At 55.2% G+C, this 12,579-nt stretch overlaps 1 long non-coding RNA gene across 1 annotated transcript in view; it reads left to right on the forward strand.

Moving 5' to 3' along the window:
* The window catches only part of LOC112815017 (uncharacterized), a 71,103-nt gene that overhangs the window by 27,657 nt on the left and 30,867 nt on the right, over positions 1-12,579 (forward strand). Inside the window, exons 4-5 of the long non-coding RNA XR_003205912.2 lie at positions 1,038-1,152; positions 1,290-1,449. This is a non-coding gene — a long non-coding RNA (uncharacterized lncRNA). The remainder of the gene's footprint in view (positions 1-1,037; positions 1,153-1,289; positions 1,450-12,579) is intronic.

Genomic DNA, 12,579 nt, shown 5'->3' on the forward strand with positions numbered 1-12,579 from the left:
GTGTGTGTGTGTGTGTGTGTGTGTGTGTGTGTGTGTGTGTGTGTGTGAGTGAGTGTATATGTGAGGTTTCAGAGGTGGAAGGAGCAGTGGTGAAGGATGACCCCATCTAGAGTGTGGCTATGACAGGAACAGCTCACGTGGCAAGAGCTGAGCGTCACTGGTGGGCCTGGAGCTGCGAGTAGCCCTATGGGGTAAGGGCTGGTTGTCCCACCAGGCACTGGGATCTTCAGAGGTAAGGCCCAGTGGAGAAGAAGATGGAGCCCGGAGCAAAACATTGCTCAAGAACTAGTGGCTCTCTTAATGTGACTATTGTCATCCTTGATGTCCTTGTTGGTCAGTGGGGGTGAGGAATGTGTGTGTGGTGTCTGGGGGTGTGAAGAGATATTGCTTCATGTGTTTGCTCCTGGATGTGGAAACACATCCCCCCGCAAATCAGGGAGAGGAGCCTGGCCCTGGCCAGGCCACAGTCAAGAACTGTGGGTCAAGGTACCAGGGCCTGCAGTCGGGTGGGGTTTGGGTCGCTAGGAAACCAGGCAGGACTCTGCCCGGCGGAAAGCTCCCTGTGTGGAGGGCCCAGTGCTGGGGCCTGTTCTCCCAGTGCCCCAGGGATAATGAGGACTTCAGAAAGGACAGCCCTGAGTCAGGGCTGAAAGAGGCTTTAGTTCCTTGTTTGGCGGCTTAAAAAAGGCAAACAGAAGCTTTTCTCCTTTGGGGATCAATGTGAATCCCAGAAAATCCCATTATTTCCCTTTGAGATCAGTGGCCTGCTCTTGAGGGCTTTCTCTTCCCCAAGGCAACAGCCTCTCTCCTCACTCTGTGATCACCCTGCCCCTGCGTGGCCCCAGAATGGGCTGAAGTAAGGGCCTGGGGTGGGGGTGGGGGCACAGGGCACAGGTGAGACCCCCATTACAGCTGTTCCCTCCTGCTCACTACTTATCCCTTATTCCGATCTGATCCTTCCCTGCCCCTAAGAGCAAGGGAGGGGGTGGGCCAACTAAGCCACTAGGAAAATGTTTTTCAACGTTCTCCTCTTCCAGGAAGCCATTTTTCAGTCCAAAAGATGCCTGAAGGGTGTTGCTTATCTAGAGGTCTTGCTGCGTCATTCGGGGGGGCCTGCATCTGGGTGGTCACCTCCTATCAGCATTATAGCAGGTGAGATGCATATCATCGTGGAAGGATGATCATGATGCTGATAGAGGACACTTACTGAGCCTTTACTATGACGCCTGGCGCTGGGCTAAGCTCCATTAATGGGTCTAATGACTCCGGTATTACCTCCCATTTTACAGATAAGGAGACTAAGGCATGGAGAGGCCAAATATATTCTCAACTCAGGCTGCCGTTAACAAAATACCATGCGCTGGAGAGCTTAAACAACAGAAGTGAATGTTCTCACAGTTCGGGAAGCTGGAGGCCTCGGATCGGGGCGCTGCCATGGTCGGGATTCTGGTGAGAGCTCTCTTTTCCTGGCTTGCAGATGGCCACCTTCTTGCTGTGTCCTCCTGCAGGAGGGAGAGAGGGAGGGGGAGAGGGGGAGAGGGGGAGAGAGGGAGAGAGGGAGAGAGGGGGAGGGGGAGAGAGGGATCCCTTTCTGTTCTTTTTTTATAAGGCCACCAATCCTGTTGGATTAGCATCCCACCCTTAAGACCTCATTTAACTTTAATTACCTCCGAAAAGCCCTATCTCCAAATCCAGTCACCTTGGAGGGGAGAGCTTCAATATACGAAGGGGAGGGTCATTCAGTCCATAGCACCAAGTAGTGGAGTCGTGGAGGCCTGACTGATTCTGAGGGAGTGAGGAGTCTATCCTGCACCCTCAAATTTTCTGGGAAGCTGACGCTATTGAGCCTTCTGTTGGGATGAAAAATCCCAGTGTCGCTTTTCTGAGAAGGAAATCTATGGATCATGCCTGAGCTCTTATCCAAATTGGTTACCAAGTACGAGCCACATGTCTGGTACATACCCAGGGCCCTCATTCCCAAAGCCTTCATCCAAACCTGCCTACCCTGGGTTCTTACTCAGTGCTGAGCGTGGAGCCGGGGACCAGAGCAAGGCTCACCACAGTGGAAATTCCTCCTTGAGGGATAGCTTCCTTGCCGTGTGCAGGCCCCGTGCCACATGCTTTCCAAAGCACCTGGCCTCGACGAGAATCCTCACCTTTGACAGACACTCTCGGTCTCAGAGCGCAGTTAGGTACCCTGCCTTGGAGTGCAGAGCCAAGGCAGGAATCAGGGGCTGACACCGGGATCCACCGAGGTCCCTGGCATAGCTAAGTGACATCCCCGGTGCAGCTTGGACATTTTTTCCCCTGGCTGGCTGCCCGATGCTCAGTGGTTCTCCGGGAAGGGGCAGGTTTCTTTGGAGTGATTTCTAAATAGGTGAGATGTTGGTGGCATGTCCTTTCCCGTCTCAACACACACTGGCAGGGTGTACAGGGAAACCCCAGCCCTTTTCTGGAGCCCGTGTTTGACTCCTAGACACTCACACACAAAGGCACACAGATGCACAGTAGCTACAAGGAAGTCTTTTGGAGATGTGCTCTAATAAGCAGAGAAGAAGGATCCTTCATTAGCATAACAAGAGTTTGCCATGAAATAGGTACTCCAGAGAGTACTTGAAAGCTGTTTGTTCTTTCAAGCACGCTCAAGTCCCCTCCAGCCTCCAGCTTTCCTGCAGGAGCCTGCTCTAGATAGGGCTGTGGGCTTTTCAACCCCAGATGCTGCCTCCCCCCCACCCCCGCCGCCCAGTCCTGGGAGCATTTGTGCATCCCCGGCGTGGGCTTTGGTCCTGGGAATGTGGACGGAGGGGCCCTGGTGGGAGCCAGGAGCCAGGCCTACCCAACTCTTCCCTCCTGCTGTAATTTCCTGCCAGGCATCAACCTCACCCCCTCGGGGGTCCCTTCACTGCGCCAAGGCTGATCGGCTTAAAGGGGCTCTGTCCTTGCCAGGCCCTTTGGCCTCTCTGTCCGCCCAGGTGGCCTCTGCACAGGCTGATGCTGGATTTGTACTCACTTAGCCTGGGAGATGGAGTTGGGGCCGAGAGGGGACTGATGGCCAGAGATCAAAGGTTAAGAGGGGTTAAGCTTTCACTCCAGAAGGTCACCCATCAGCCCCAGACAAGTACCCCACAGGTATTTTCCTAAACCCTAGAGCAGAGGTAGGCTTGCAGGGAATGTCCATTCATTCACTAAGGAAACACCGTCTTCCTGGCTTGGACACTCCTTCACCTCAGTTGCTTGTTACTAAACTGGCTTTGATTTGAGGCAAGTCACTGCCTCTCTGGGTGTCTGTTTCCCCACCTTTCCAGTAAGGCGCTTGGACTCGATTGGTTAACAGTCAATGGCAGATGGCTCATTGTCTGGGTCCATTCCCTTAAACATATTTCTGCTCTTGGGCAGTGAGAGGATGTTAGGCTGGGACAAGGTGGTTAACACGGAAGATGGTTGGCAGATGTCCCTGCATGGGGCTGCAAGGTGTTTTTCTGAGAATGTTGGGGATCGAGGCAGACCCTTGCCAGTCTGTGAGGGAGCAGTGAGTGGGATGAGCCCCAAGCTGTGCGCCAGCCACTCCCACCTGCCCATCTGGCTGGCTCTCATTCAGAGGGCCTGGAGTCCAGCAGGTCCCACCAGTGGGGTGAGATCAAACCCGACAACACAGCAGGGTCCCTCCGGTAGGGGTAGTGGGGTAATTCTTCCACCGGCTTGCCCCTGACCAGCTAGGTACAGTGCCAGTGTGTAACAGCCCTGCCACCTGTGTAGCCCAGAGGCTCAGCTCTCATGTGGAAGGAGCGCACTGAGTGTTGTGAGTGGCTGTGGGAAGCACCTCCGAGGCTGCCCCTTTGATGAGCATCATAGAAGCAAGACAAGGTGGAGAAAGAAAAGGAGAGGAGATAGTTCTTAGCTTGTCCTTCCCTGGGCTTTCTGTTCTCATGCAGGGGGGTGCTTGAACCTCCTCTGCTGGGAGCTTGGGTCAAGGCCACAGGCACCTCCAGGACCGCAGTGGAATTTCCCATCTTGTTGGGTAAGAGGGAGGCAGCTGGTCTGAGGAAAGGGCACCAGATGTGGACACAGGACGGCCCAGGGGCCTACGGGGGCTTCAGAGAGTGGCTGAAGGAGGAGCAATCCGGCTCCGTTACTGTGAAATTCGGGCAGGCCATCAACCTCTCTGTGCTTCTGGATGGGCTCTCCGCCTGTACACCGGGGTAATCCGGCATGTCAACGAGGTAAGCCTGTGAAAGCACTGAGATAGTGTTTGCGCCACGAGGAGTGCCCAGTAAATGACCCGAGCAGTGAAAATAACAAGGAGAAGCAAGGATCGGATATTGTGCTTGATGTTCGAAGTTCTTGGGGAAGTCTCTTTCCAGCCCAGGGTGGAGGCGGGGAGAGTGCTGCTGGTGGACGATAAGACTTGCTGACGTCTGTGGAGTGGTTCCGCTGGTGCAGGTGCCAACTGTCTCTACTTTTCAGGGTATTTATGCCTATCAACAGCCCCGTGGAGGAGTGCTGATCCCCATTTTACAAATGAGCCCAATAAGGCAATGAGGTGGGCGGGGTTTAAGCCAGATTTTGGGTTCAGAGCCTGAGCTTTAAAACAAAAGCTCCCATGACCATGAGCTGGGCCCCCCTACAATCTTGAGCTGTTTCAGAAAGTGATTTCGGGTTGGGCAGAGAAGAGGGAAACAGAAGTCCCAGCATCGCCCTAGTCCTGTGCAGGGGAGAGTCCACAGAGGGGAGCCCACTCTGCCTTCCCCCAGGAAGGGGCACTGAGGCTTCTCTGATCCTGGGCCTGGGGCAGGGCCTGGAAGGGGCGCTAGGCTCTGCAAGCCCTGGCCTTGGCCCTGGGCATGATGCTTCACAAGAGTCAGAAGGCTGTGCCCACCCCCCCCATCATGTTCTCCTGTGAAGAACGGTAGGAGCGGGGGAGGAAGGCCTGTATTCTCAGGATAGAAAAAAGGAGATGTGAAAACAGAAGATATTTTAAAGATTTTATCTATCTATCTATCTATCTATCTATCTATTTATTTTAGTGAGAGGGTGCAAGCAGGGGAAGGGGAGAGGGACAAGCAGACTCCACGTAGAGCCCCAGCTTGATCCCAAGACCCTGAGCCAAAACCTGAGAGTCCAAAGCTAAACCAACTGAGGCACCCTGTGAAAATAGATTTTAAAGTCAAAGGAGTTGTTGCTCTGATGGCCTGGTTTCTGGTTGCGTTCGGCCAGGACCCAGAGAGGGTCCCTAAGACTCAGCAACTTGGCAAGGCTCAGACACAGACCAGGGACAGTGGATCGAATGGCTGGACTGAGCAGCTTCCCTGATGGGGTTTTGAGAATGAGTGGGTGGGGGCAGGCCCCACAGTGTTCCCTCTCCCAGTGGGGCTCATCAACCTCCTCCCCAGCAGTGATTGATACGCCAGTGAGGGACAGATGGCAGTCCCCAGAGAGGCAAATGGGAAGAGAGAAACCTCTGCTTTATTGAAGGAGGAGGGTTAGGCCTCGAGCAAACCTCACCCACAGACAGTTCCCTCTCTGGCATTTCTATCATTGGGGACCCTGCCCCAGTGATCCTCTAGAACAGCCCGGGGGCTCCAGTTAATGTGGCTCAGCCAGGACAGACAGGAAAAATGGTGAGCAGAGCTGCCTCACCCTGGCTAACCTCAGATAAGCCCTCTGTCCAGGTTCCTAAAATGAAGCTGATGCCACTGCCAGGCATCCTCAGGCCCAGGGACATCCAAAGGACCTCCCTCAGACCAGGGCTGGACCTTTCTTGTCCACTTCTCTGCCCATTCACTGCCCACAGAACTCTTCAGAAATCTCTTACTATTACCATGGGGATCTGAGGCCCAGAAAAGGGAAGAGATTTTTCTTACTGTTATTTCTGACCATGGAAATATCTAAGGGCTGTAGACCCTAAATCAGGAACTTTAAGGAGATGGATCAGGAAGGGTCGTGTGTGTGTGTGTGTGTGCGCGCGCGCGCGTGTGCATGCGTGTGTGTGTGAGTGTGCGCGCGCGCGTGTTAGGGGGTGGGGGGAGGTGCTCTTTTTCCCTTGGAGGATTTGATAACATGGACAGGAGACTGGACGACACTTGGCTTAGGTGAGGCTGGGCACTGGGGTAGTCCTAGACCTGCAGCAGAAAAAAAAATCTCCCACTGGCTCTAGCGAGTTCTGGAAAGCTGTCCGGAAAGAGTGCTCCAAGGCCGGCACCAGTCTCGGCCACCCCTCTAGGAGCCCAGTGGTCTTCTCTTCATACTTCAGAGACTGTCTCTGGGAAGACCACCTCTTCCTGGTACCCTCGCAGACGAGCCCCTCTGTGCCCCTCCCATCCCCCATGCTGCTCTTCCTCTCAGGTGCCAGAAACTCAGAACTGGGAAAGACAGACAGACTACCAGACAGAAACCCCAGGCCCATCACTGCGTGGTCTTGGACAGGCTGAGTGACCAGAAAATCCTTGTTTTGCTTCCCACCTCAAGGTCTCCAGCTCAGTAAAGGGGGGGCCTGTCAGTTTGCCTGAGAGGGTGGGGGTAGGGGTGAGGTGGGTGCAAGGCAGGGCCAGGACCCCAGTGAACCAGTCACTGAATAACTAGGGACCTACCTACCAGCCTTGGATTCCATGTCTCAGGTGAAGTTTACAAGGGAAATTTTAAACCTTTAAAAACTTCCTAGGGGCTCCTGGGTGGCTCAGTCATTGAGCATAAGCCTTCTGCTCAGCTCGGGTCATGATCCCAGGGTCCTGGGATCGAGCCCCACCATCGGGCTCCCTGCTCGGCGGAAAGCCTGCTTCTCCCTCTCCCACTCCGCCTGCTTGTGTTCCCTCTCTCGCTGTGTCTCTCTCTCTCAAATGAATAAATAAAATCTTTAAAAAATCAATAAAAATAAAAACTTCCTGAGCCGCACCCCATATCATACCAAGATATAAAAATACCTCCAGATCCCGTGTTAAATTTTTCAGTAACTCCGTAAGTTGAGTTGACTTACACATGACTAATTAAGGATGCTATATTACAGACATTTAATTAAATGTTTATTAATTTCAATTTTGCTGGAGTTTTGTTTTGGTTTTGAGAGCTAGTCATGTTTTTCAAGTTTCAAACATTTAGGGCCCGTGATAAAGCCCGAGGCTTTGTGCTTCTGTTTTGTGGGGTTGTGGCTGCAGGGGGATGGGAGGGGGGGAGACGGCCTGTCCCCTCCGCCAGCCTCCGCAGGCCCTTCGGGAGGCGCCAGATTGTGTGGGCGGCGTCGCCTGGGGATGGTGGGATGTGGCTCCCACCCAGCTGAGGGCAGGAGAGTCTTACTGGCTCGCGGGGAAGCTCGGCCCGACTGGCCCCCTCCCCTCCCCCAGGCCGGGGAGGAGGCCGCCGAGAGCTCTCCAATTGGAGAGCCTTTCATCTCTTTGTTTTTACAGTGATTAACCCGTCCAAGCGCGCCCCGAGCGTGGCTGCAGGCAGCGCAGGGGGGGGAGGGGAGCCGAGGGCAGGGCCAGGAAGGGAGGGAGGGGCTCTGGGCTTTGTCGCTTTCAGGGTACTCTGCTGCCATAGCAATGGGGTTTTCTAAGGCCTGACTTTCATTCGATTCCATTAAAAAGCCTGTCTGCTCAGTCTCGCGAGTGGAGAGGGCGTTCCGGGTTCCCCAGTCTTGCCCTGAGCCCCTCGCCCTCGGGGAGGGGAGGGCGCAGACGGGGCTGGATCGCTGGACCCGAGGGGGTGGGGAGGAGCCGAGGACTTGATTTTGGGCACACAGCACCCTTCCCCGGGTCGCCAAAGGTGGGAGGCTGGCCTCGCCCGCCTGCGCCCCCCGGGAACCCCTTCCCTTCCAGGAGCATTGGGGTTGGAGAGAGGCAAGCAGTTCAGCCCTTGTCCGGCCGGAGGGGAGGCCAGGGCACCTGCCGGTCGGTCGCTCCACCTCTGCATGCATTTCACACTTTCTATCCTGTTAGGCGTCCGCACCCCTATGCCTATGTGGACTTTTTCCCCTCTGGTTTTTATGTCATGTGGATTTAATCTAGTTAGACGATTTTCTGCTTAAAATTGCATTGTTAACAGCAATTGTTTAAAAGTGGACCGAGAGCCTGGGCGCCCAATCTTTGAACCGGACGGGTTTTTGCATGCCTCTGCTGGGCGCACGAATCGGCCAGCGAGGATCCGAGCGGGGAGGGGGAGGGCGACCAGAACAATCCTCGGGCTTTCTTGCTACCGAGCCTTCAGGACCTTTTCCCCCAGTGCAAACAGATGCAAATGTCTCTGCAAACATTGCACAAAGCTATAAAGAGAGAGGCGGCCGCTCCAGGCCTCAATAGCCCTTTAAACCCAGTCCAATTGCCCCTAAATAGAGGTAAAGGGTCCGCACGCATTTTTTCACTTTGGCTGGAAGGGGGGGCCTGAGAGACGAGGACCTGCGGGAGCGGGGGCTGAGGGCTCCCCCGGTGCAACGGTTTGTACCATCTACCCCAGCTGCGGCGCACAGAAGACGGGCTGAAGGGTGCCGTGGGTCTGGGGACGCAGCGCCTTGGGCCGGACGGGACAGCGATGCCACCGAAGCTGGTGCCGCGGGAATGCGCGCCCGGAGAGGCCGCCGGTCCTTTCAGGCCCACAAAGGCCGCGCTAAATCGCGGCGAGCACAATAGCATGAAAGCGCGCGCTCAGGCCGTTCAGGAACAAAGTGGGATCACACTGCTCCGAGGGGACTAATAAGCTTTTAACTAGTAGGCACGACGGCATCGCCGCGCCCTTTGTGCGTGTGCCGCACCGCGGCGAGACCGGGTGTGTACCCTCCCGATCCCTGGGGGTACGGAGACTGTCCTTCCGCGTCCCTCCGGGATCCAGGGGCAGCCGGCGCGCGTAGGACCAGGCATTTGCTTCTCATTTCTCGAGCAGAGGCTCCGGGGGCCTGCGGGAGTGCCGTTCTTAGCTCACCCCAGACTACCGCGTAACTGCGCGCGCCCGTGGGCCTCGCGACCCTAGAGGCTTGGGCACTTCTGCACCCCTCGGAAGACCCTGTGGAGACTTTGAGATCCTAGACCAGAGGAGGAGGTAGCTCCAGCAAAAGAGGCCAGCGTGGGTTCAGACTCAGCTGCTGGTCCCCAGCATGTGGCCAAACGGCCACCGCCTCAAGTCCAAGGCCTTCCCTCTCGTGCCCCGCTGGCGAAATGTGCCCGGGGTGGGGGTGCGCTGGGCGGCTGAGCCCCAGCAGGCACACGCCAGGAATGGCCCAGTCTTCTTCACCCTCTTCCCTGCGCTGTGTGACCTAACATCCCATCCCTATCTGTTGAGGCCAGGGGATGGGGGTGGGTTTGGGGGAATTGTGGTCCTACTGTCACAGAACTTCCGGCCTGGTGGTCTCAGGGACAAAAATCAAATTATACATTAGGTGTAGCTCCAGAGAGCCACCAACCCTTCCTACCTCAACGGGAGTCGGTTTAATTCCAACTGCTGCGGGTAGGAAGAAATGATTGCCCCACCAACGGACAGGAAATTTTGGGCTTGAAGCGGTGAGGGGGGGGTGGGGGGGTGGGGGGTGGAGGGGGTGGGGTCTAAGTCTGCAGTTGTCTCTGGTCCTGCTCAGTCTCTAGCCTTTACCTTGGGGGCAAGGATGTGGACCTTGAGGATGTTCACCGGGTGTGTGGAACAAATGAATGAGTTGCGGGGAGGTGTTCTGGACGGAGAAGTTTCCCAGTCGCCCAATGGGGAGAGACTATGGAGCCTTGAGTGCCAAGGAAGTTGAAGCCTTCCCTTGATTGCCCCCCACACCACCCCGAACCCTCTCACACACTAGCCTTCTCTGCTCCCAGGCTCCTTTCCCCCTGCCACGGTGTCACTTTCACTTTTGCCATTGGTTATGTCAGCTCCGAGCTGTCATTTTCTGGAAGCAGGTAGATCCCAGCTCCAGACGTGATCCAATCACTTCTCTCCTAAAGCTGACGTTTTTATGTGGCCTACAAGCACTCTCCTTCCACCACCTCAAACGCCTTGGGCCGCCTTTAATGCCCAAAAAGCGTGGTGGCAGCGTCTGCTTACCTACATCATAGGCTGGCTAATGTTGGCCATCATTATTTACTGAAGCTTTCTTTGTGCAAATGTCAACAGAGCTAACCCACTGAGGTCGTACCGGTGTTTGTCCCCACGGTACAGAGGAGAACATCCAGGCTCAGAGTTGCTGTCCCTTGTCAAACAGTGGCAGTCAGGATCCTAACCTTGGCATTTCGTTCCAAAGCCCAGGGTCTGTTCCGAGTTGGTTACAAACCAAGCTTCTTTCTTCTTTAACTCCACCCCCGCCCGCGGTACTAGAGACCATGTCCCCGGGCTGGGGGGACGCAGCCTGTCTCCCAAGAGGCGCGTCCCGGTCGCCCTGGGCAGGTGCAGGGCCAAGGCGGGCGCGTAGGGCGGGGCGGGGGCGTTATCTCCTGACGGACGGAGGCCTGCACATCTGTTTATCTCTGAAGCCGCGCTGGATTGGATTTCTCGATGTTTATCTCCCTCCGAGGAGCAGTGCGCTGGGGCCGTGGAGCGCGCAGCTGCGAACCCCGCCGTGATTGACAGGTCGGGAGCCGGGCCTCCCGCGCGTGCAGGGTGTGGGTGCCGGCCGCTCCGCTGCCCACCGCTCACTCTGATCCGCGAAAGCGCTGCAGGTGAGCGTGCCAGCAGCCATGTGCCTCTGGTTCCCTGGTCTGTCAGGGCGCCGGCCAGGCCTCTCCCTCGATAAGGACCACTTAGCTGAGCCAGAGAGACAAAGTTGATTGAGCTAGCGATGTTGATGGGGACCGCTGATGGGGTTGAGGGGGCGGCGGGAAGTGAATAGATGGATGAAATCCTAATGAGTCCGTTCCCTAACCTGGCAGGTAGGCGGCGTCAGGGAACTGAGGGAAGACCCTCAGAGTGCCCTCTGCTCCCAAGATTGCCTGGGGTGAAGAGGGGGGGCCCCCTTTGGGGATAGGGAACTATGAGGCCACAGGTACTTCCAAGTGGGGTCACTTCAGGAGGCTGCAAAGGTCAGGGAAACTAAGATTTGACTGTTGAACTACCTCTCCTGGCCATACCCCCACCCATTCAGGTGACCATTCAGGTCACCTCCCCTGGTCTTTTGTCTTTGCAGTTTATACTTATGTCCGTCCTCATGCTGTGGTTGTGTGGCTGATGAGGACAGGGCATGGGTCAGTGCTGAGGCACCCTGGCTTATAACACGAGTGTCAGCATATATTGGCTTAAAATCCCCTGTCCCAGTGGCTGCCTAATAGATATGATTGGTCCCTCTAAAGCTTTCATTCCAATTCCCTCACTTCACCCACCACTGAGCAACCATTTTTACTTTCCAACCCCCTTTAGAAAGGGATTACTGGGTACCCTCTGTGCTCCTGATGTTAGGGACAGATTGGCATGTCTGTCACAGCCCATCCCCATCCCTTACAGCAGCCGTCTGGGTCTTTTTTTTTTTTTTTTAAAGATTTTATTTATTTGATAGAGAGACACAGCGAGAGAGGGAACACAAGCAGGGGGAGTGGGAGAGGGAGAAGCAGGCTTCCTGCGGAGCAGGGAGCCTGATGCAGGACTCGATCCCAGGACCCTGGGATCATGACCTGAGCTGAAGGCAGACGCTTAACGACTGAGCCACCCAGGCACCCCACAGCCGTCTGGGTCTTGAGCGACAAGAGATAGGACACTTAGCGTGGGCAGTGCATGCTCTACCTAGGCCACTTGCTAAGATCTGCAAGTCTACAGAGAGAGCGTCACTTGGTCTTACTAGCTTTGTGGGTGGCCCTGTATCTTCAGTGATGACATACAGGTGCCTGGATGTATCATTTCAACCAGACTACATTGAGCTGGCTAGTGGCAATAACTCCAAAATAAATTGAAGTGTTGTTGTGATCGGCAAATGGATACTGGGTGGCTCCACATGGGACAAATGTTCACCTCCCCTGGCTGAACGGGGGCACTGACTTTCTGAGCTGGAGGACCAACAGATTGTTCTAGAGTGCCCGGAAGTCGAGATATGACTGTTGTTAGCAACCTTGGTTGCCCTTTTAGCCCTGCGCTGGAACTGCTCTCTAATGGCATGTGGGGTGGGAGTGATCCTCAAATGCTGTCATGTTCCTTTCCTTGCTCTTTGTGCTGATCCTATGGAAGCAGACCATGGCTCTTCTGAACATTTACTGAATCAGAAACCACAACTTCCATGCAGGGTCACCAGGAACAGAAAACCAGGGCTCATACACTGAGGGATGAGATGGCTCCAGACTATGAGTGCATTTCTACTGTTTGCCTCTCAGTAGAGAGGCAAGTTTGCCTTGCCACCTGAGACTCAGACCTGGTTCTCCGTAGCCAGGAGCTCTGCTGGGAGATCTGAAGAGCAGGGAAGGCCTCGCCTGCACTGTCTTTCTTGTCATTGAGTCAAGTTGAGACATGACTAGTTGTGGCTGATTCAGGCTTCCGAATGGAGATTCTGTTTTCCTTTTGTGAGTTCGAGTGGCCTCTGTGAACAGTCGCCATTAAAAGTTGGCATCCACCATGACAGAGGACAAGACAGGCAGAGGGAGGGCCTTGTCCTCCCAATTACCTGGGACAGGTGGGACTTAATCCATTCTCTCTGAAACAAAT

The sequence above is a fragment of the Callorhinus ursinus genome, unplaced genomic scaffold (genome assembly GCF_003265705.2).
Source record: "Callorhinus ursinus isolate GAN/ISIS: 27379988/994484 unplaced genomic scaffold, GSC_fseal_2.0 scaffold30, whole genome shotgun sequence".
NCBI classification, from domain to species: Eukaryota; Metazoa; Chordata; class Mammalia; order Carnivora; family Otariidae; genus Callorhinus; species Callorhinus ursinus.